Here is a 25799-nt window from a genome sequence, read left to right as displayed (position 1 = left end):
TATCAGAAAAATTCCATATTCATTATTGAGGATGTGATCTTGTATTAGTACGAGAGAATTAAGATCACATGAATGAATAAAAATAGTCAACAACAACAAATTGAAGTTATGGAATTCTTTAATTGGGGTTGTAAGTACGGTTTGCTGAGTATCATGTTGATACAAATAATCTAGATTCAAATTATTGATGTGGTAAGACATCTCGGTAAATGTGCTTTATATAATATGATTATATATGACATGGACCGATATGAATAAAAGTCTTTATCCAAAAACCATTTAATAATAAAGATTTGTAATTCATATCATAACTGATGATCATTTATAGATCAACCTAAATCCTGAGTGTTCATGAACTCTTATTCATGTTTATTAAATATTTTGATTCATTCATTAAGCTCTCTTCATAGAATGAGGCTAATGATTTTGTTTTGGAGATTTAATATCATGGATGGCTGGGAACATGTATCAACAATACATAATCTAATCTTTCCTAACAGATCGTATATTAGTTCCCTTAAGGGTTAATTCTGGAACTGAATGATTTTGAGCTCAAATTGATAACTAGAGAATTAATGGTACTTAAGGAATAAGAAGTAAATTAGAAAGGTAAAATGGTAATTCTTCCATTCTAATTTATGAACTAATTAATTAGAGGCTGAACTATTGTAAGATGGTTATATCAATGGCAACTTAAAAAAGATTTCTATAAAAGTATATCTATAACATAAAGAGTTCAATTTTGAATTTATAGTGGAGAAATATTAGAATTAATAAATTAACTATTATAATTAAAGATTTTAATTATTTAGTTTCAATTTATTGGAGCTTAATGTTATAGGTCCATGGTCCCCGAAATGGCTTAAACAAACACTAGCAAAGATAAATACAAAAATGGGAAAAATGACTTATTTGATAAGTAAAATATTTTTCTATGCACTAAACATAATTATGTGTAATTAATTAATTATTTGATTTAACAAAAATATAATTAATTTATTTTTGGGGTTTTTGGTATTTAAATAATAAGAAAAACTGGGAAAAATCATATGCATTCCTTGACATGTGGTACACGTGTAGCACAGTGCACAGTCATTGTGCTACACGCACAAGAAGCTTCTAGAAGTTTCTTTGTTCCACAATTTTAATTATTTAAATATTAAATAAATAATGAGATATTGTAATATGATTAAAATATTATTATTTAAACAAACTCTGATAACTGATTAGTTATTTTTAAATTATTTTAAATAACTAATATTTTATTTTTAATATATTAAATATAGGAGATCAGTTTTTTAGAGCGATACTTTTCAGTGATAGAAAATATATCGTGAAATCTCCCTAAGAGAAAGAGAACAGTGATACAAGCATAGGTCACTATTCTTCACAAACTTATGTCCAAACTTTATCAAATCTCATTTGTTGAGAACATTTGATAAATATATTTTTCCTATTGTTTTGTATAGCAAGCCCACACTCGTTCTTTGTGTGCTGAGAACATTTTGGAAGATCCTGGTGTGAGATCTCAAGGATTTTTTTCGTACAAAAAGATAGCAGCAAGGAAGGACTTGAGGTAATTTTCTATTCATATCTTTGATTCAATATATATATATGTATGTGAAGAAGTATATCTAGAAATCTAGTGGGGTTAAATTAACAATTTTGATTGTTGTTCCGCTGCGTCTAATCTCTGATTTGATCTATAAAAACCAACAGTAGAAACTTTGACAAAATGTGATGAAGGAATGCAACTTGGATCCGGTAATGAGGCAAGAACGACATTTTAAGAGGAGGGACGAAGAGAACTTGATCCAGTAAATGAGGTTGTGATGATCCGAGCTCTGGTAAGCATATTTTGATGCCTGAGATTAATCCTCTTCTCTTGGTCAGAATGGAGGAGGAGAGATGCCAGAGGAGGAAGCTTAGAGGAAGGAAAGCTGCTAATACTACGAGGAAAGGAACCGGTGGAGGAAGCTGAAGGAGACATCTTATCCTTGTTTTTAGGGATGGAAGGAAGTTTGACACGTTTGGAGGATGGAGGTAACTCAGACAACTCAGTAGGCACAGATGCTTGGGAAGGTCGTTTGCTTTTGCTTGACTTGGAACCAGAATCCTTAACACTTTTACCCTTGTTAGCAAGAGTTTTTCTCTTAGAATGACTGGTGATTTGGGGTGGGGCAACCACAAATTCTTATACATCAGGATGAGCAGCAACGCTCGATATGACCACGAGAGAAGGTTCTATACTAGAAGGAGTGATTACCAGGGTATTAAGGGGGTTGCTAGATGATGAAAGATTAGAATGCTCATTCAATGGGAGAGACAAAGAAGGGGAGTGTGTATGCTGCAGGATCGACATCATGATCACCTTTAGAATCATAGCTCGCCTCTTAAGCATTGTTATTTATCACAGAATCAGTTGAGACCAAGCGTTGTAGTGTAGAAAGTTTATCCAGAGGAATGAGAGCATTGTGAACAGAGTTGGGGTCTTCGACATAGAACGATGAAAGAAGGAAATTAGCTTGATGGTCGATACTGCGTGGGAAGTTGAGCCTAGACATTAAAACCTTTAGAGGTATCTTGAACAAACGCCCGATCGGAGTTGGGTTGTCTTTGTGCTCGTGAATAATTTTGAGAAAACATAGTTGGGACTCACGCTGCTCAGACCATGTGACGTTAGAGGGCCATTAAATTTATAAAAAAAGCTTTAGAAGTTGAGAATCAAAGAAAGTTGACAATAGAAGAGAACATAATAAATACAAATGAAAGGAAAAAAGAGATAGGAATAACAATGAACCTGATTGGAAAACCCGGGATAGATTAAAGATATCCTTGGGCATGAAAGGAGGATACCAGTTGTAATGCCCCAAATTTCATAATAAGGTTTAGGACCTTGATTAGGAGGCCGGGAGGGCCATAATTGATTTATTATGCTATTTAATGATAATATGCATGTTTAGGTGTATTAAATTTGCATGTGAACCCATTTGTGATTAATTGGGTGATTTTCATATTTTGGCCATTTCGGGCATTTTTGGCATATATGTGAAATGGGCGTGGTGCTTTGTTATTATTTGGTTATGCTAGGGCTACCCAGCACACAAGACGATCCTAGGAGGTAAGCTAGTGGGAAAGTCACAACGGGATTTAAGCTTGACTCGGAGTAAGTCAAGGGGTATTTAGAGCATTACCGGGTTATTTGGTAATGGGAATTAATATTTGGTGATAAATTGGGAGTTAGTAAGATCAGGGGGAAATTCTGGAAGTTTTGACTATAATATCCCCGGGGGTGTTTTCGGGACCCCAAGCATTAGGTTTTATTGGAAGCTACTTAAGCTTGAAGTAACCTTTTTAAGAAAATAAAAGAACGTTCAGTACGTTCTCTCTCCCTAAAAGTTCCCTTTTCGTCTCCCGATCGCATTTTCGAGGATAACTGCAGTTTTAGGATTCGGAATCAAGCAAGGATCGAGGCATAGCAATCCTAAGGAGAATTAGAAGCTTATTAGCCGGAGGATTTAGTTGGAAACAACTCAATCGGAGGTAATTCAAGTTTAAGTTTTAAGTTTTTAAAAGTTTTTAAGCTTGAATTGGATTTTGTGAATCGTTGAGCTTTTAGTTTGTTTGAGCTTCAGGTTTTGGTGGTTTTAGACCATTGAGAAGTTTGGGAACTTTGATTTAATGATTTGGAAATGTTTGGATGGGTTTTTGGAAGGTTTTAAAATGGAAAAAATGAAGAAAAGTGACTGGTGCGAGGTTGGGCCGCGGCCCTGTTCTTGGGCGCCGCGGCCCTAGCTTGAAGAAGATGGAGGAGGCTCTGCCAGGGGGGTGGGCCGCGGCATGGCCATGTAGGGCCGCGACCCTTAAGGGAAAAGTTTCCCAAAAGTGTGTTTTTGTGATGGACACTTAGCTCTAAGGGCCCGAGATCGATCCTACTACCTGGTTGAGTGGGATTCGATGTCTTGGAGGCTTGGGTTGGGTTTGGAAGTATTTATTTACTCATTTTGATGAGGTTTTATATTATGGTTGTGACTAGGTTACCACTAGAGGCTTGGAATCGGGATCGTTCTTGTGGCTCGTTTGTTGGTAACCTATGCTTGGACCCAAGGTAAGAAAACTGCACCCCATATGTGACATGCATGGCTATGATTGATGCATGTTGGATGTTGAATGTGAACATTGATAGCATAATGAATGCTTGGCAATCTTGCCCATTTGCATATGATTATTATTGAGGCATGCTGGATGATTAAGTTTGATGCATGTGATGCACGAGAAACATGTGATTAGGGCATGCCATGAATGATGAATATGAGATTGGTCAGCGCTTGAGTCTCTGTGTTTGTGCATGATTATAATTATGCTAGCAACTGTTTAGTAAGCATGCTGAATGCCCTATTCTTGGATAATTGGCATATGATACACATTGGTAGCATTGCTTACTCATGCATGGCTCTGACTAATTAGTCAGAATTGGCAAAGGTGCTAGTACCAACTGTGAAGCCGTGACTCACTAGTCAGGTTCGGCAGTGGTGCTGGGCACTGGTCACGCACTGACTAATTAGTCAGGTTTGGCAAAGGTGTTAGTATCAACTGTGAAGCTGTGACTCACTAGTCAGGTTCGGCAGTGGTGCTGGGCACTGGTCACACTGTGCTAACTCACTAGTCATGACAACCCTAGTGTGTAGTGCAAGCTATGTCGGTTAGACCTAATCGACCATCTGCATTGAATGACTCAAAGAGCATTAATGCAGGACCGACCTCAAGTTCGATGAATATAAACACGCATTTATCTAGCCAAGGGCTAGCCATGTAGAGCCATTGCGGTAAATGGGCACTGGGCCCCTAGTGACTTCATTGTCAGTCACTCAGTATGGTTTACTAGAACCTCAAGTGATATTCACTCATCTGATCAGAGCTATGAGCTCTGCATGATCATTTTGATCATCATATGCATGGCTTGGGCACTGAGGCCCCAGTGACTTGCTTGTTGGTCACTCAGCATGGTTTATCGGAACCTCTAGTGCTACGACACTCATCTGATTAGGATTGACTTGATAGTCCTCCAATCAGAAGGCCAGGACTTCTTGTCCTGGATACCCCAACATCTGTTTGAATTCATTTGCATCCTGAATAGAGCTATGAATGCTAGACATGCCAGATATGATTTGATATCATGATATGACTGTTTATGAGCATATGAGTTTTCTTGCTGGGCTTCAGCTCACGGGTGCTTTGTGGTGCAGGTAAAGGCAAGAGGAAGCTGGACCATCCTTGAGTTGGAGAGCTTAGGTGATGACGTGTACATATGCAGCTGCTCGACCAATACTTGGGCGAGGTTTGAAAGAGGAACTAGGGTTAAACCCTGTTTTGCCGCTTAGAACGGCTTGTTGTAAATATTCTTTTGTAGTAGACTCTAAAATTATATTTTTGGGATCCCAATGTAAATATTAAACGTTCTAGTGAAACGTTATACCTTAACCAAAGTTTTTAACCCCTAAACCGCTAATCATACTTAGTTACACGTTTATGGCCAAATGACTCGATTAGCGAGTTTAGCACTGTTTGCAATGTGCACTGTAGCAGTCCCTGGAGTTGGGGCGTTACACCAGTCTCCACTGACCACAAGAGAAAGTTCATCCCATTGCTTGTTGGATGATACTCGATCTTTGAACATGAAACGCCTCCTCCTCGAAGTAAGATAATAATTAATATATGGATGACTGTCTAAGCTTCGAGGGTGAATGATGGGTGAGAAGCAAGAAAAAACATCCTGAACATTGATAGACATTCTGTATAGGGGGTCGATCATAGCAACACCGCATAATGATTGAATACCATTTGGTAAAAATTGCATCAGGTGGACTTTTGTAATCGCCAACAAATGAATTAGAAGTGGAGGAAGCGGAAGCTGAATCAATTCTAAATGTTTGGAACCCATGATGATTTCGTCTGGGGCACAGATATCCTCAAAATGCCATTTCTTGATTTCCTCTTCACAGAGACGATGAATTATGATGGTGGGAGGAATGATGTGTTTGCGTTGAAGTTCGGCGCATGCCTCATCGTATTTCTCTGCAAGAGTCTTAGGGCTTTTGACAAGATTAATGGCCGGAGATGAAGACAAAGGGTTAGTCAAAGACCTGCTAGAACGTTTCGAAGCCATTCTTGGATGGTTGCTATGAGGGAAAGAAGATTTGGAACATAAAAAAATGGAAGCATAAAATGTCAAATTGAATTTGTAAGATATGAAAGGAGAGAAAATCAAGCGATAAGCAGAGAATGACAATTTGGGGGAAAATAGAAAATTGAAAAAGAAAGAAAGAATGTGAGAAGACGTGGCAGTTATACAAGAGAGAAACCTTTCCCGCGTGATTGGCTTGACATTTGAAAAATGAGACTGATAATAAATGCTAGTAGGAAGTTTGCGCACACAGTAAATAGAAGATTAAACGCAAAAAGAAAAAAAGCAGTCAGGACTGAAAATTGCCTTCATCCATTATCGAGTGTCTCAAACGGAGAAAGGCAAGGGGCAATTGTATAGGAGAAATTTCGTCGTAGTCGACGTGGCATAATCCTGTAATCAAGAGTAAAAAGATTGGATCGATGAGCTCCGAGCTCAATATTATTGAATAGTTAGATGAGCTATGCACTCAATTAGTTGAATAGTTAGATGAACTCTGTGCTCAATTGCTTGAATAGTTAGATGAGCTCTGCGCTCAATTGATTGAATAGTTGGATGAGCTCTGCTCTCAGTTGATTGAATAGGTAGATGAGCTCTGTGCTCAATTGATTGAATAGTTAGATGAGGTATGAGTTCAGTTGATTGGACAGATTGATGAGCTCTGTGCTCAATTGATTGAATAGTTAGATGATCTATATGCTCAATTGATTAAATAGTTTAATGAGATGTGCACTCAATTGATAGAACAGTTAGATGAACTCTGCGCTCAGTTGATGAATAGTTAGATGTAACGACCTCAATTCTTAACATACATATATATAGTGTAAAAACAAAGTTTTACCTGAATATAACAATACTGAAATTCTGAATTTACAAAAAACTTTATTAAACAATACATAAACTAATGTTCATAACTTCAAACCATACAATACTCACAACTAAATAAAAAATTTATCTTACATACAAATCTTAATACTTTTATAAATAATTTTCGTGGCGTTACTACACCTTAACGTAGAATTAGAGATGTATCCAACCGATAAATTTAAAAGCTTTATGTAAATTACAACGTTTATGAAATACTTTTAAAGCTTTATGTAAATTATAAAGTTCACAAAGTACTTTTTATGAAATATAAATATAAAATCAAGTTTCCTGTTTATTTATAAAATAACATAGCAGAACTCCACTCCCTTCAGGTCAGCCCCATATGTACAGTCATGTTGACTCCACGTATACTCATCAACAATTTATATTTGGGGCCTCTTACCTACAATACAAAACATTATCTGATGAGCTAAGGCTCAGTAAACAGAATAACTACCTCATATGCATTAAAATAAACGTGCAACATGCTATGTATTTTCTTTCTTTCTTTCACTTTCCTTTCTTTTGGGCCCTAGAGGATGCTGCCGCCGGCATTACATAGGGAATCACATTCCCACTTGAACATAAACATGATAGTAGAGAATTTCTCCCTCATAAACATTCATTATATAGGGAAATACATCTCCCTCCTTACATTTTTGGGACGTAGGTCTCCCAAGAAGCACCTCTACTTTAACGCTTTCAATAACTTGTTTGTGAACATTAAGCGTGCTTATGCATAAGAAATATAACATTCTTAAAAATAACTTATGCATAACAACATGGCAGGATAACATATAAAGCATATAAATTCACATAAGACACATAAAAGACTTGTATTGTAGATGAGGAATCTACTTACCTTGCGTCTTGATAAAACAACCGAAATTGTTAGCTTCCTGATAAAAACACAAACTATTAACTTACATAAAATCTACATGATGTAATTTTAGTTTATAATTGTTGTTATTATATTTTTCTTTTCTTCTTATTTTATTGTTTATTTTATGTCCAGGCATATTGTCATACAATAATTGTCCATGGTAAGATCCCGGTCTACAAGTCGTGGTCATGGTCATACGGAAATGTCCAGGTCATAGTATCAGTCCATAATAATAGGGAATAAAATCATATAATAAAAGTTCAAATAGTCCAAAGTGTGACCATAGCCTATATAAGTTTAGTATTGTAACGATACATAAAAAAATAGCTTATATTTCAATTTTTGGCATTATAAATTATGACGACATGGTAAAATAATCTATATATAACTTTTGGCATTATAACGGCATAGTAAATTAATCTATATATAAATTTTGGCATTATAACGGCATAGTAAAATAATCTATATATAACTTTTGGCATTATAACGGCATAGTAAAATAATCTATACATATATAATAACTAAATAACTGAAATGAAATGCTCGGGAAAGAGCTTACCTAAAAGGTTTTCGTAGGCTATCGTTTCAGACAGAACTTTGCCTAGATCTTCAAGGTTTAGAACTTTAGAAGGGTGTTAAGAAGATTTTTTTTTTGGGTAGAGTAAGAGAAAGAAAATGAGGTTTTTGTGATTCAAGATGAGTTTTGGAATGACTATTTATAGGAAAATTTTGGGTTACTATGCTAATAAAATATTTAAAATATCAAGCACAGTGGAATAATAAAATATTCAAAATATATGCATGGTGGTTTGCTAAAGTCATCATTGTATCACAACTGCATCATCATGTGGGAACCATGGGGTGGACCTCGCTGTGGGACCCATGCGGACCCCATTGTGGGACCCACTATGAATAGTACCCGGTGAATAGTAAAAAAATGAAAATTTCTCAATCTTCTTATATTACCTAGTCTAACATTTTTGACTCACAAACTTTTCTAAAAAAGCTTCTCTAACATCCATAAGTTAATTATTCTCATGTGTTAGTTACTTCAACAACTTAGAATTGTTAAAATCCCACAATAGAAATACAATTATATCCCCAACGGTCAAATTATTGTTTCCAACGGTCGGATCACTATTCACCAACGGTCATAATGGCTAGTTTTTGTCCTATAAATACTTGTTCTTTCAACTATTTACTTGCAAACTTCTTCATCTCTTAACCTTCTAGATAACATTCATCATCAAATCATGAATTTCTCTTTATTTTTCATAACTTTAGTGATTGTTTGCTTGTATTTAGCATCATTCTATGAGTATTATACTAATGAAATGCCCATGAATATTATAGTTGCGTATTCATTAGTTATTCTTCCACTTTACTTAATAGCTCTAGCATTCGATTAACATTGTAATGCACTCAAAAGTTTGAATAAAATATTTTCTCTTATTTTCATAATTGTTATAATGCATTTGTAGAAAGAAATGAGAGTTACATTAGATGAGCTCTGTGCTCAATTGATTGAATAGTTGGATGAGCTCTACGCTCAGTTGATTGTACAGATTGATGAGTGCACATCTCAGCCAATTAAATAATTAAACGATCATTAAGATTAGATAATTAAATGAATATAGAAGAGCTCTGAGAGTAGATGGTAGAGCATTTAAATGAATGTTAGAACTTTCAAAGAAAAATAAGAAAGAGGAGACGAAAAGGTAAGTAGAGTTGGACAAATGGACCAATCAAGATAAGTGTGCTTAACCTTGCCCTTTATTATTTTCTATAAATAGATAACGGAGGGACCACATTGGAGACCACCAGACTTTAATCGAGTTATAGTTTGTGAGGATTGAGGATTGAGGACTGAGAGAAGGAACATTGTGCTGACTTAAGCATCAGAGTGTCTTTTGCAGGTACATTCCATATGTTTTTTCTACTAATTCCATGAAAGAACGCATTTATGTCATTGATTAAGTCTATGGAATGCGTAAACTAAAAGTGATCAGCATCAACAATCTAGTAATCTGAAGTCTATAAGTGCAGAAGATTCATGTGGAAGGTTTTGACTGAAACACATAGTATATGTCTTCAACATGAAGAAAGATCTTCTAATCAATATTCTTTCTTTCGTAACAGTACTTATTTTGTAGATCTGAGTAAAGAAACGTAAACGTAACAACATGCTTTTAAGTAAAATATTGACATTATGTTTTGGTTTTTTTTTACTTTATCTAATTGGAAAAAAAAACTCGGTTTAAGGTTTAAAATGTATATATATATATATATTTATTTATGGAGTTTTTAATAATTACGTAACTATAATGGTTACATTTTTAATGACTTACTATAGCCAGTTGTAATAAGTTATCATTAAAAAAGTTTCTATTTTAATAATTAAATTTATTATTTATTAATATAATAATTATATAATTAATAACTAATTAATTTCTCTTTCAAGTAAAAACCCTCAATTATTATATATTTTATATTTTAGTCCTATTTAAATTTTTTAATATTTAACTTCAAATAATTAACTCTTATACCATAAACTAATTTCACAAACAAAAAATAAAAATAAAAATATATACTGTTATATATATTTTTAATTTTATTTTTGATGGATGATGGTACAATTTTCATTCAATAAGTAATTTTGTCAATCAACTACCTATGACCTAGGAAATAAATTTCATCAAAAGTAAAGAATAGTGAGTGTATACTGAATACAAGTCCCTTGAGCTAGATATATTTCTAGCTGGTTTAACAAAGAACTAATTCATTCTAAAGGGAAAAAGAGGCTAAGCCAGTATAATATTCATTTTGATTCTTTGAGTATATATATAAATTTAGCTTTAAAATTATTATCAGATGGGTAGTTGCACAAACAATGTATTTTAATGTTGATGATATTTTAGATAATTATTTATATAAAAAAATAAAAATAAAATTTTGGTCAATGATTTAGGTGCTAAAAATTTTATATTAGAGACTTAAATAAAAAGATAAGAAATAACTATGAATTTCAATTGCTAAAAGAACCTTATCTAATATTTTGATTAAAAAACTTAATTTTATTTAACTAAAATAAAATAAATCTTAATTAGTGTTTTATAAGAAAACAAAATATTTTAAATAAGTAGTATATGATCAAATTAGTATCAGGTTACATGTGAGTCATTAAATACTTTTAAACAAATATTGAATAAATCACAATCATTCAATAATAATTTAATAGCTAATAGCTAAAATTGATGAAACCACCAATAGATATATCCCATCTATTTATTTATATATATAAGTTATTAAATATTTGGTAAGTGTGTATGCAAAACGTTGCTTTGATTTAGAAGAATGGTTTAAGGTTTAAAGTGCATTAATAGTTATATATACATATATATATATATATATGTCTAGCTAAGCTTCATAGAATGATAAGTTGGAAATTATACTCGATTAAATAAATAACTCTCTTTCTTTCAAATTATTATAAAAGAGAATATATAATTAATAACTAATTAAGATCAATGTGCAACTTTCACTTGTGAAACTATTATAATTAAGAAGCATATGCATCACATTTTCAAAGCATTAAACAAACCATTCAACTTGTTAGTACTACTACTTAATTGTAAATTTAAAAAATAATATTGATATTCAGCCCAAAAAATAATAATACTATGGGTCAGTTTGGTACAACTATGATCTCCAACAACCATTTCACTTATGGCTTTGATAAATTCAAATCAAAATTGTGTAACAACAAATCTACACAATAATAGACAATATATCGGGAAAAATTATTGATTGTTTGGTAAATTACAGATTTTAAAGTGCAGTGAATTAGAAAAATCGTATCACGATGTCATATATTTTTTTTATCAAAACAAATTCACATGTTTAAATTAAATATGTTTTTGATAAGAGACTAATAAAGTGAATATAAACAAAAATATTATATTATACAATATATATTGTTGTGTATATACATTATAACTAGTTGATGTAGCTAATGTCATATTATTTTATAATATAATGTTTAGCTTAAATAAATGTGACAAACTGTGCCACATGTTGTAATATACAAATGAGAGTTACAATTTCAGTCACAAATTTGTAACTCTCAAATATTGTCCATTATTGTGTAGATTTGTTGTTACACAATTTTGATTTGAATTTATCAAAGCCATAAGTGAAATGGTTGTTGGAGACTTGGTTTTAACCCCAATAATGTGTTTGGGGGTTACAAAATCAATTGGGAGTTGTTTGAAACCGTTTGGAAAAAATGCATAAAAGTTGTGTGCTGAAAAAGGCCAGCGGCCACGGCTAGGGGCATTGGTGGCCGCGGCCTGGCAGACAGAGAGCCACAACCACGACCAGAAATGCCCGTGGCCGTGGCCAAGAGAGTTGGCCGCCAAGTTTCCAGTTTTTTCCAATTTTCTTGAATGGATCTAACAACTCAAATAACTCCAAAATCTCCTTTTTAATTCCATAAACATCCAATTAATCATTGGTAACATCCATGGCGGTTGGTGGAATTTGAAATTTAAAGGGTGTCTAAAAACTCTATAAATAGGAGTCTATTGCTCACTTGTAAGACACAATATTTTCTATCCACTAGAACAATTGACTAGAAAACACCTAGAGACTTGATAATTCCAGAGAGTTATTTCTAATTTTATGAGAAATCCTTTAGTGCTTGAAATATGGGGAAATAAGCTCTTGGGCAAAGGTTGTAAACCTTGTTCAAGATAGGAGATCCCCAATGCACTTCACTTTGGTGGTGTGAGTGAGAATGTTCTTCCTTTCTTGTACTTGTTATTTCTTTTTCTACAATTGATTTTCATCTTATTCTTCTTTTTCTATTTAAATGTATTTCTTGTTTAGAGTTGTAATCCTTTGTTTCTTTTGTTTCAACACTATTACTTTATTTGTATCTTTTGTTTAGAGTTGTATTTCTCTATTCTCTTCTTCTACTTCTTCTCTTATTTTATTTGTAATTTTTAGTAATAGAGTTGTAATCTTATTTAATCAATATTTACATTATTTGTATTATTTTGTCTAGAGTTGTAATAGGTCACATATTTTCCATTGAGGCAACATATTATTTTCTGACATTAAAAAGCTTACCCCTTTGTTTGTTTCAATGGAATGTGAGACTATCAAAATCATGAACCAAGACCTAGTGAGATTGGATAGGTTTTATGGATCCAATTTCACTAGGTGGCAAGACAAGGCGAGGTTTCTCTTGGCCACTCTCAAGATCGCCTACATCCCAGAGTCCATACTTGAACCTCTCCCAATGCCATCCGACAAGGACACTCCTGAGGTGGTGGAGAAAAGAAGGAAGAGGGAGGAGGATAATTTCCTTTGTAAGGGTCATATCTTCAATGCCCTATTCGATAGGCTCTATGACCTCTACACCGAGACCATGTCGGAAAAGGAGATTTGGGATACACTTAAGACAAAGTTCAAGGCATAAGAAGAAGGTACCAAAAAGTTTTTAATTTTTCAATATATTGATTTCAATTTTTTTTGGTGAAAACCAATTCTTCCTAAAATACGTGAGCTACAATTAATTGTTAATAAATTGAAAGTGTTAAATATTGAACTTCCCGAGACATTTCAAGTTGGTGCTATAGTGGAAAAATTACCACCAACATGGAGGAGCTATAGGAAAAGAATCCTTCATAAAGATCAAGATTATTCTTTGGAGAAAATCCAAAAACATATTCGAATCAAGGAGGAATCGATACGTAGAGACAAACTTGTGGAGGGGTCTAATGTTGAGACTTCCAAAGCAAATGCTGTGTCACAAACAAAACATCCCAAATATAATGGGAAAGGCAAGAAGGGTATGAGAGAACCTTGGGTTCAAAAACCAACTCAAACAAGTTTAAGGGCGAGAAAGACCCTTGCATTGTACGTGGGAAAAATGGTCACTATGCTAGAGAGTGTAGGCATAGAAAAGGCCAACAAGGACCTAAGGTGAATGCAACTCAAAAGGAGAATATATTTGCTACCCTTAGTGGGGTGAATATGGTCCAAGGCAAGGTGAATGGATGGTGGTATGACACATGTGCCACCGTCCATGTCACCTATGACAATTCATTGTTCAAGAACTTTAAAGAGTCAAATGGCAACCATGAGATTCAAATGGGAAATGAGGGCAAATACAAGGTACTTGGAAAATATACCATTGAAGTCTTTTTCACCTCCGGCAAGAAAGTCACATTAGTGAATGTGCTTTATGTTCCCTAAATGAGTAGAAACTTGGTAAGTGGTGATTTTCTTGGTAAACTCGACATTAATGCCGTTTTTGAGTTCGGTAAACTTATTCTTACCATGTCCAATGTATTTTTGGGAAAGGAGTACTCTTGTGAGGGTATGGTTAAGTTGTGCACCAATGATGTAACTTTCAATGTTATCAATAAAGATGTTAATTTCGCCTATATTGTTGAGTAAGATTCTTTATTTTGGTGGTATCTTAGACTATCTCACACAGGTTTTTCAACCATGAAAAGAGTAGTAAAATGTGGTATGATTGCATGCAATATTAAAAACTATGAAAAATGTGAAACATGTGTTAAGGAAAACATGATTAAGAAACCATTTCCTAGTGTAGAAAGATCATCTAATTTACCAGATTTAATCCATAGTGATCTTTGTGAATTAAATGATGTTTTAACTAGAGGTGGTAAAATGTATTTTCTTACTTTTATAGATGATCTTAGTAGATATACCTATGTGTTTATTTAAAAGCATAAAGATGAGACTTTTGATGCTTTTAAAGTATATAAATTAGAAGTTGAAAATCAACTCAATAAAAAGATTAAGGTGCTAAGAAGTGATAGAGGATGATAGTACTTTTCTAATGAATTCAATACATTTTGTGAAGAAAATGACATAATTCATGAGTGCACTGCACCATACACACCACAACACAATGATGTTGCCGAGAGGAAAAATAGAACTTATCTAGAGATGATAAATTTTATGTCAGTGTTTTCTAAGTTGAACTTCAACTTATGGGGTGAAGCGTTATTGATCCCTAATCACATTCTTAATCGAATACCTTTGAAGAAAAATGAGAAATATCCATATGAGTTATGGAAAGGAAGAAAACCCAACATAGGGTAAGTGTGGGGGTGTCTTGCATATTTCAAGAAAAAATAAACCTAACAGAACAAAGTTAGGTTCAAGAGCCATAAAGTGTGCTTTTGTTGGTTATGCCAACAATAGTAAAGTTTATAGGCTATTAGACTTAGAGTCTAAAGTTGTGATTTCATCTAGAGAAGTTGAATTCTTTGAAAATATGTTATGTGACAACAATTCTCAAGCTTCAACATCTCTAGAGGAGAATTTGTTATATGAGAACAATTTTCAAGCATCTACATCCAAAAATAATTCTCAAGAGGAGAATTCTCAAAGGAATGTAGAGCAACCCATTGAACTTAGAAGAAGTCAAATGGATAGAAAGGCGAAAATTCTAGGATTGGATGAGATATATTCTTAACGAATTTCTTTCTACATGGTAGAAGGAAATAGAGAGGAAGTCATTAGGAAATTTCCTATTGTATTTCTCGTTGAGGATGATCATAAGACTTATAGAGAACCATGCAATCTATAGATAGTGAATTTTGGAAAGAAGCCATCAATGATGAGATGGATTCCATTCTTTCCAAAAACACTTAGGAATTGGTAGACATCCCATCGGGGTCTAAGTCAATTGGGTGTAAGTTGGTATTTAGGAGGAAATACCACACTGATGGCACTATCCAAACCTTTAAAGCTAGATTAGTAGCTAAGGGGTTTAGACAAAAAGACAGTATTGATTATTTCGATACTTATGCGCCTATTGCAAGAACAACTTCTATAAGAATGTTGTTCGCTTTGGCTTCTATACACAACTTGTATGTTCATCAAATGGATGTCAAGAGAGCATTCCTTAATGGTGACCTCAATGAGGAAGTCTATATGAAACAACTCGAAGGTTTTGTCCAACCAAGATATGAACATAATGTGTGTAGACTTGTAAAATCCTTATATGGATTGAAACAAGCTCCTAAGCAATGGCATGCGAAATTTGATCTAGCCATCTTGTCTAATGGTTTTAGGCATAACAATGGAGACAAATGTTTGTATTCCAAAACTTGTAAGGGATAGGTGATCATTGTTTGCCTATATGTGGATGACATGCTTATTCTAAGTGATAGCATGAAAGGGATAGAAGAAACGAAGTGGTTTCTAACATCAACCTTCAAGATGAAAGATCTTTGAGAAGTTGATACCATACTTGGTATCAAAGTGAAGAAAAATAGTGGGGGTTTTACTTTGGCGCAAGCCCGCTATATTGAGAAAGTATTGAACAAATTTAACCATCTCAAGGTTAAATATGCCAATACTTCATTCGACCATAGTGTAAAACCAGAGAAGAATGAAGGAAGTGCGGTGGCTTAATTGGAGTACGCAAGTGCTATAGGGAGTCTTAGGTACGCCGCCCAATGTACTAGACCTGATATAGTATTTGCGGTAAGTAAACTTAGTAGGTTTACAGGTAATCCAAGTGTGGATCATTGAAAGGCTATTGTGATAGTCCTAGGTTATCTCAAGAAAACCAAAGGACTAAGCCTTCACTACTCCAAATTTCCTTCAATCTTAGAAGGATATATAGATGCAAGCTGGATATCCAATCTTGGGGACAACTTGTCCACCACTGGTCGGTTATTTACACTTGGTGTGGGTGCAATTTCTTGGGGTTCCAAGAAACAAACCTGTATATCTCATTCCACTATGGAAGCAGAGTTCATAGCTCTACCTGTTACCGACAAAGAGACCGAATGGTTAAGGGATCTTTTGATGGAGATACCCTTAATCAAAGAGAATGTATCCACTATATCGATACATTGTGATAGCCAAGCAACATTGGCTAGAGCATACATCAGGGTGTATAATAGGAAGTCTAGACATATTAGTCTAAGACATGGATAGGTAAGAGAATTGGTTCAAAGAGGAGTCATCTCAACATCCTATGTGAGAGCAAGTGACAACTTGGCGGATCCTTTCACTAAGACACTATTGAGAGATTTAGTGGCTATATCATCTCGAGGAATGAGACTTAAACTCCCTAAAGAGATTCACGATTGAGTGTAACCTATCTTAACACTAGTTACTTAACTAGTGTTAGGTTCAATAGGTAATAACAAGTCAATCAAGTGAATATTAGTTGTATTCAAAATAGTCCTATCTGAGATGTTGAGTACTTGTTAGTTACCAAATTGAGGGTTAAAACCAAGAGGTTTTTTAATAGAATTCTGTCTTGTGAAGACAAGTATTTTTGGTAACAAAATACTGTAAGAGTTCTACCTATATGGACCTAGGGGCGGTGCCACTTCTCATGATAATTTTGAGTATTCTCAAGAACGTCCACGAATGGAAAGTGTACATGGCCATTAACGGTGTAAAGCGAGACATAGAGGTCTCAAGTGGACATGGAAAATGTGTGTGTGTGTGCTATCACCGATTTGTTATCATGGAAAGATGATTCAACGCCTAGTGCAAACAAATTTTCAACAAATTTTGTGATAATTACACCATAGTAAAGCTCAACTTGAAGAACACTTTACTTTATGCACCAATGCAATAGCTTCTATAAGAGAGAGTTATTATTTAATCAAGTGAGGGATATGTTATATTTTTAAATATAATGTTGATTGATTAAATAAGTGTTACAATAGAGAACTATTTAATCTAGTGGGAGAATGTTATATTCTTTTATAATATAATGTTTAGATTAAATAAGTGTGACAAAGGGTGTCACATGTTGTAACCTACAAATGAGAGTTACAACATTTGGATAGTGCGTAGTATTCAAATATGTAACATATTTGAGAGTTACAATTTCAGTCACAAATTTGTAACTCTTAAATATTGCCCATTATTGTGTAGATTTGTTGTTACACAATTTTGATTTGAATTTCTGAAAGCTATAAGTGAAATGGTTGTTGGAGACTTGATTTTAACCCCCAATAATGTGTTTGGGGGTTACAAACTCAATTGTGAGTTGTTTGAAACTGTTTGGAAAAAATGCACAAAAGTTGTGCGCTGAAAAATGGGCATTGGTGGCCGCAGCCTGGCTGACAGAGAGCCACGGCCGCGACCAGAAATGCTCATGGCCGTGGCCAGGAGAGCTGGCTACCAATTTTCTTGAACAACTCAAATAACTCTCAAATCTCATTTTTAATTCCATAAACATCAAATTAATCATTGGTAGCATCCATGAGATTGGTGGAATTTGAAATTTGAAGGGTGTCTCAAAAGTCTATATATAGGAGCCTATTGCTCACTTGTAAGACACAATATTTTCTACCCACTAAAGCACTTGACTAGAAAACACCTAGATGCTTGAATATTTGAGAGAGCTATTTCCAAATTTGTGAGAAATCCGTTAGTGCTTGAGATATGGAGAAATAAACTTTTGGGCAAAGGTTGTAAACCTTGTTCAAGATAGGTAATCCCAATGCTCTTCATTTTGGTGGTGTGAGCGAGAGTGTTCTTCCTTTCTTGTTCTTATTATTTATTTTTCTACAATTATTTTTCATCTTATTCTTCTTTTTCTATTTACATATATTTCTTGTTTAGAGTTGTAATCATTTATTTCTTTTGTTTCAACACTATTACTTTATTTGTATATTTTCTTTAGAATTGTATTTTCCTATTCTCTTCATCTACTTTTTCTCTTATTTTATTTTTAATTTTCAGTCATAGAGTTGTAATCTTATTTAATCAATCTTTGCTTTGCTTGTACTATTTTGTTTAGAGTTGTAATAGTTCACATATTTTCCATTGAGGCAACATTTTATTTTCTAACTGCTAAGATTCAAATTATAATGATAATGGTATTTTACCTTGTTTATGATATAATAACAAATATGTAAAACTTAAATTATTCCAAAACTCTCACTTTTTATGTCTTTAATTAATTTAAACTTACTAAAATAAAATAATATCTAATAAATATAAATTATAAAAATATTTTTTGAGCAAAAATAATCTTTGCGAATTAAATATTGTTAATTTTATTATAATGTTAATTTAATTTAAATATTTCCATTTTGAGTAATATATAATAAATAGGTTTATTATAATTTTTTTTTAAAAAAAAAAGACTGTTTTTAGAAAAAACTAAAATCTAAGTTTTGCCAGTTTTAACTTTTAACTGTAATTTCTGCATAAATTATTCAATAAACTATTTTTTGAATATTTACCAATCATTATTCATGCATAACTTTTTAAGATAACAATTTTTAGCTTTTTTTTTTTAAAGTTGTCTCAATCGAGCCTATATATACTCTAGTTTTAATAGAAATTTGTCCAATCTTTCCGTCATGTTGCACATGTATGTATGTAAATGTAATAACAGATTAAATATAAATTCGAAGGTTAGGTTTGTATAATATTTCTTAAGAAATTTTTTATCTTATTTAAAAAAATGAAAAATTATATCTTAAATAAAAAAAACTACGTGTTAAGAAATAGTCCACATCCAATGAAGCCTTGTTTCAATGGCAAGGTCGGCTCAATTAAGTAATATATAATTAAGAACGTATAGTTAAAAAAAGTTGAAAAAAAACTATATTCTAAGTACCAAATGCTTTTTTTTTTCAATGCTGCTTTTGATTTACATAATTTTATTAGTAAACAATTGGAATATAACACAATGCATAAAAAGATGGAAGAGAATCTAATTATCCTACTCAAAATAAAAAAATTAAGAATGAAAGAGATAGAAGAGAATCTAATACTTTTCTTCATTTCCAAAACAGGACCACTTTGTTCTAAGCCAGTTGTCATCTTTAAAAGCTTCAATCCTTTCTTGGTTAATATTAAAAAAAATTACATACATATAAATATATAATTAATTATTTAAGATATAGAGGATTAGACAGAAAATAAAAAGCAATTTTTTTTTGTGGTCAGGTTTCACATGCATCATTCATATGCTAAACAGAAAAATATGGAAAAACACAATAATTTCAGATTAGGTGTGTGAATTTTGGCGTAGCTACACAATTAATTCATCCTTGTCAAATACAAAATTATATTGGAATTTGGAATCATAAATAGGTATCAAATCTACAGGTGTCTTAATTATTTTTATTACTAGTACTATTATTTTTTAATTAATAAAAATAGCAAGAAGATGATGGATATTCAATCATTTAGGAGAAATTAGCTAGGAATATGAAACAATTTAAGAGGGTGTTTATGAAATTGACTTTTCAGGTTGATGAATAGAAAGTGACAAATTTTTAAAGAGATATAAATATATGTATGTATATATATATATATAATTATCTTATTAGATTAGCAATAGTTATGAAATTGAAGTAATAAAAAATGAATTGAATAGGTAGCTGATGAGATCTAGCTTTGGATTCTAAAGGGAGGGTGGTGGTGGCTAGTTGTGAAGGTGTGAAGTCAGGACCAAAACCTGCCAGGTTGGATATCTTTGGAATGATTATGATATCAAATATCATGTTTTATATGTATGCCAAATTTCTTTTAATGCACTCTCCCTCTCCCTCCCTACATATAATAATAACACTATAATTTGTTTCTCAACCTCTAATACCTATCATTTTCTAGCCTAACAGAATTCACCTAAAATGTTATTCAATAATCACTCAATAAAGAATGCCTACAATGCTACTCTTATTTTTTTGTTGTTTCATCAAGATAGTTCATTTGTTACCCTGAAAAACATTTCTCCACCATTCAGTTGTGGTAGATGTAGATATTGTTTTAGTAGAGTAAAAATTAAATAATTATAATGGTCACATAAAATTTATGTATAAGTAATGACATAATAGTACCAGTAACAATTGAATTTATATTATTTTATATCCTTAAGCTCTAAGAGTACTCTCATTAGATACTTCGTAATAGAGAATTATTTAAATATTTGAAGAAACGAGTTAAAAACATCATTCATCAGGTGATGTAAATTGGTTTTTCATATTCAAGATTCTCTAAAATTTATGATTCATTCTCTACATCTAAAGAAATAGGGAATATAGCTTCTTCAAAGAAGACATCAAAGAGTCAAAGACTTCAAGACTAGTGTACTTAAGGTCTATTAATCATTTATAGTTTTGTAAATTGATTTGCATGCGTCATACTTGAATTTATCATTTATTGGCTTACTAACTTATTTTTCAAGTTACATCAAAAATTGATTTTCAATAATATAAATAAATTATTTTTTTATGATAATTAATGATAAAATTCTTCATATATTTAAAGTATGGGTTTTGTCTATCTAAATCATTATTGGAACCGATTTCTTAGACGAAATCAAACCTAGGTAGAAGGTTTATATCGTGCTACAAAATGAAGGTAAGTGGTTTTAAATATGGGTTTTGTCTTTCTAAATCATTATTGGAACTGATTTCTTAGTTTTTTTTTTAAATGTGGATTTATTGGTTAAGGATCTTGATTATGCTCTGCTTTTTGGGTTCTGGTTCGTACTCATTGATAAGGCATTGAGGGATGGAAAAAGGCTGATTAGAGATGTAGATGTTCCTGATATATATGTTAAATGATATGAGGAAGAAGTTTGTTGACGTGTCTCTAATTATGCCAGAGAAAACACTGAATCTAGAATGAGATTTTAGTATGGAGGCAGAACCATATGCACCTCCGCCTCTACCTCCACTGAAAAAATATGCTATCGAGGAGATTCCAGATGATGCTGAAGTGAAGGTTGATGTGGTTGTCTCAGGTAGGCCAGATGATTATGTAATGATAGTGAAGGAGATTCGAATGCTTCAGGATGATGGAACTATGGAGGATGGATCTCATGATACTGGTGAAGATGATGAATCATCTTTATAATCGGACGAATATTTTGTTTATGTGCCTGATAATTGGGATGATGATGTTGAACATGATGTTGATAATGAGGAAATAAATATTATTGATACGGAGTCTTTAAATGAAGATGTGTTTGAAGACCTAGCTGAATTGGATGACCTAATCAATGAGGTGGTGTTGTTGTAGAAGACATGACCCAAGAGGCAGTTCAAAAGGAGGCTAATGTAGAACACATGAACCAAGAGAACCACTTATCAGTCAACTTACTGCTCAAAATTAGGCCGAATTTGAAAGTGATTTAGGCTAAAGTTCAAGGCCAAGTGAGGTTCAAATAATACCATATTCGAGCCACATTTCAGGACCAAGTGAGGTCCAAAAAGAACCATATTTGGGCCGTATTTCAAGTCATAGTGAAGCACAAGGTCACACATGTGTTGAGTTTGAGAATGAACTTAAAGCCAGAAGGGATGCAAAGTTTATAGAAGAGGATTATGCCCTAGATGAGGAAGAAATATGGCAGCAAGAACCCAACCAATGATGGAGTTCAATGAATGGTATTTGTACCCAAGGTGATGGGAAGCATTCGATAGTGGTTATGTATCTGAAGATGATTTGATGAGCTTGAATTGAGATTCAGATGATGATGTTGAAAAAAAGAAAGGAAAGAAGGAGTACAACCGAAAGCCAGATTCAAAAAATTTTAAGTTCACATTGGGCTTGGAGTTTGCATGTGTTGAGCAACTAAGAGAAGCATTGATAGAGCATTTTATAAATATTGACAAAGAGTTTAAATATTTTATGAATGATGAAGTTTGGGCTAGAGTAATTTGCAAGGCAGCTGGTTGTGAATGGTGTTTATATGCTCGGGTTTAAAAGAAGGACAATACCACTTTCAGGGAGAATACTCTAGTGGATGTTCATAATTGTGGGATTATATTTTATGATGAACATGTCATTGGTTTATGGTTGGATAAGCATTTTATTGACCAATTTTGAATTAACCCCAACATGTCATTCAAGAACTTCAAGGAGCTGACAACAAAAACCAAGTTCTCAAACACAACCAACTAGGTATTTTATGATACAAGGAGAAAGGCTCGGGTAATGCTTGAGAGCTCAATTTAGGAACAATATGTTGTTTTGGAGAATTACTGCAAACAGATACGACAATGAAATCCTGGGAGCACAACAATATTTGAAAGCAATATTGTGAATGATAAGAGACTATTTGAAAGAGTTTATATTCACCTAAAATCTTACAAGGACAGATTCAAAGCTTGCAGAACACTGACAGGGTTAGATGGTTGCTTTTTAAAAGGGTATTGCAAAGGTATTCTTCTTGACACTGTTGGTATTGATATAGAGAATTCTATATTTCCTCTTGCATATGCTATTTGTGAAAATGAAAATATAGATAAATGGGCTAGGTTTTTGAAACTAGTGAATGCAGATTTGGATGTGACTAACCCTGCAAGGTTTACTATGATAAATGATAAGGAAAAAGGGTTAGAGAATAATTTGGGTACGCTATTTGATGGTGGATAAATTAGGTTTTGTGTAAGGAATTTACATGCCAACTTTAGGAAGGAGTTCCCTGGTCTTCTGTTCAAACAGAAGTTGTGAGCTTATGCTAGAGCCACAACACCAGTAGAGTTCAAAAGAAAATTGGATAAATTGAAAGAGATTAATGAAAATGCTTATGAATGGTTGATGAAAAAGGCTCCAACCAAATGGACTAAGTCACATTTTAGATTTCATGCGAAGTGTGACATGCTACTGAATAATCTATGTGAGAATTTCAACGCTGCAATATTAGATGCCAGGGACAAGTCAATCATCACTTTGCTGTAAAAAAAATTAAGATTACGGTTAATGTCTATGTTTTGAAAGTGAAGAGAGGGTGTCTATAAATGGAGGCAACCTATAGGGAAACATATTCTGAATATTATAGAGAAAGAAAATGGCAAGAAATAGTTTTTGTACAAGGGCAAATGAGACACATTTTAGGTAAATTATCTTGATAGATAGAGTTTGACAATAAACTTAACTAAAAGAGAGTATATGTGTAGAAGTTACAATCTGAATGAGATACCTTGTGGGCATGCATTTTCATGTAACTGAATGACAAACCTAAACTATGATGCCCTACTAGCTCAGGACTGTCACTTCATGTGTTTAAAATAGTGCTTATCTTTCTAAGCAAGGTGTTTGGACCCAAAAGTGTGGTTTAAAATAAAACAAGAGATTAATATGCCAAAATTAGGAAAAAAAAGTATAAACCACTTCATTACGTTCATAAAAGTTTACATGGGATCCCATTTAGGCTAAACAAAACATAATTACAACTCTTGTATTCCAAAGGGGTCGCCCTAAGCGACAAGATCAGACTTTCGACTCAAGTCCATTAGATGGCTCAACCCCATAGGTTAAGCATGTCGAACATGTACACATCCCCCGCCAAGCTCTCCAAAGAGCACTCCTAAGCCAAGGCCCAACAAGAAAAATCTCACAAGGCATAAATAATAATCACAATATCCGTACGGACATGCTAGGTGATGCGTCACTTAGCCTACTAGTAGGCAATGCATCGCCTGCTAGGGTTTACAAGGCCCTTCACATTTGGGCAATGCAACGCCTCTAAAGAGGCGATGCTACACAACCCTCTCTGCTCAAGGCCCCTAAAAGGGGAACTAAATATCCTCCAAATTCTCCCACACTTTTTGGGCATCCTTAGATACCTTTATGTATCATTTTGGACCCAAAACCACAATTTTTTAATGCCTACGGCACAAAGTCAAATTTCAAATTTTCATTATGTGAAATTTACTAAGTGTTTTATACCTAGCTTGTATAACAATACTTATCCTTTGTATTTAACCATTCATAACATTCAATCCATGTCCAGTATTATGTCAAAGTCCTCCATTTCTAGCTCAATCAGATCCACAAATAATTCTATACTATCCACCTCTACTGGTAAAGATCTAATCCACCTCCTAGAGATTACTAATTCTCCAACAAGTAACAAAGTCCCCAAACCCCACAGTATATACATCACACGACTAACTAAGTTTGTCTATCACTTTTCTAGACAAAAACAAATGAGTAACATTAGAATCAATAAAAAATGTATACATATATCCATCTCTAGAAATCTAACCTGTGACTGTAGAAGGACTAGCCTCAGCCTCTACCTGAGTCAATATGAATACTCGAGTTGGAAACAGATTGTCGCCATTCTTTGGTTCCTCCTTCTTCAACTGTGTGTTGGGAAAACTTACACAGGATCTTTATTTATTTTCATGTAGATCTAATATTAAACAAATTAATATGAGATAACCTAGAACATGTTTCTAAAATTGAATTCAAAGAGAAACAAAGACAAGAATACTTACAGTATACACAGCCGAATGAAAGAGTTGTTCCTTCTGTTTCTCTAACTCTTGTATCCTCTCTGTCGTAGAGCATTATCAAGAAACTGAACCGATCTTCTATTTTCTTCATAGTCTTCCAATTTATCCTTAGAATCACCTAGACTAGTGTGGGCAATTCTCAACACATGAGATAGATATAGAGAGAAGTAGAGAAAATAACAAAGAGGCTTAGAAAAGGACTTGTGTTTAGAGAGAATCTAAAACTATCAGAAAACCAGTTATTAAACTTATGTTTTGACTTCTCTCTAAGCACTCCTTTTATAGACTCAATTATGCCATTTAATTTAATTAAAAAATCAATAAAATAATAGTCATTTTAAAGCCCTAGGTTGAAATTATCATGGGCTTTAGGCCCTTGAAATTTCTCATTTGATTATAAGGCCATTGGACTTAAAAACAAGGCCTGTATTATTTTCTATTGATTTAATTAATAAAATAATTATTTAAATCCTTTATCAAATTAATTATTTATAATTTGAACCTTGATTTAAATTTATTTATTAATTTAGATACCAATTTATCTTAATTAATAAATCTACCATAATTTATATTTTCT

Source organism: Humulus lupulus, chromosome 7 (genome assembly GCF_963169125.1).
Source record: "Humulus lupulus chromosome 7, drHumLupu1.1, whole genome shotgun sequence".
Taxonomy (NCBI): Eukaryota; Viridiplantae; Streptophyta; class Magnoliopsida; order Rosales; family Cannabaceae; genus Humulus; species Humulus lupulus.
This window is presented reverse-complemented; position numbering follows the sequence as displayed.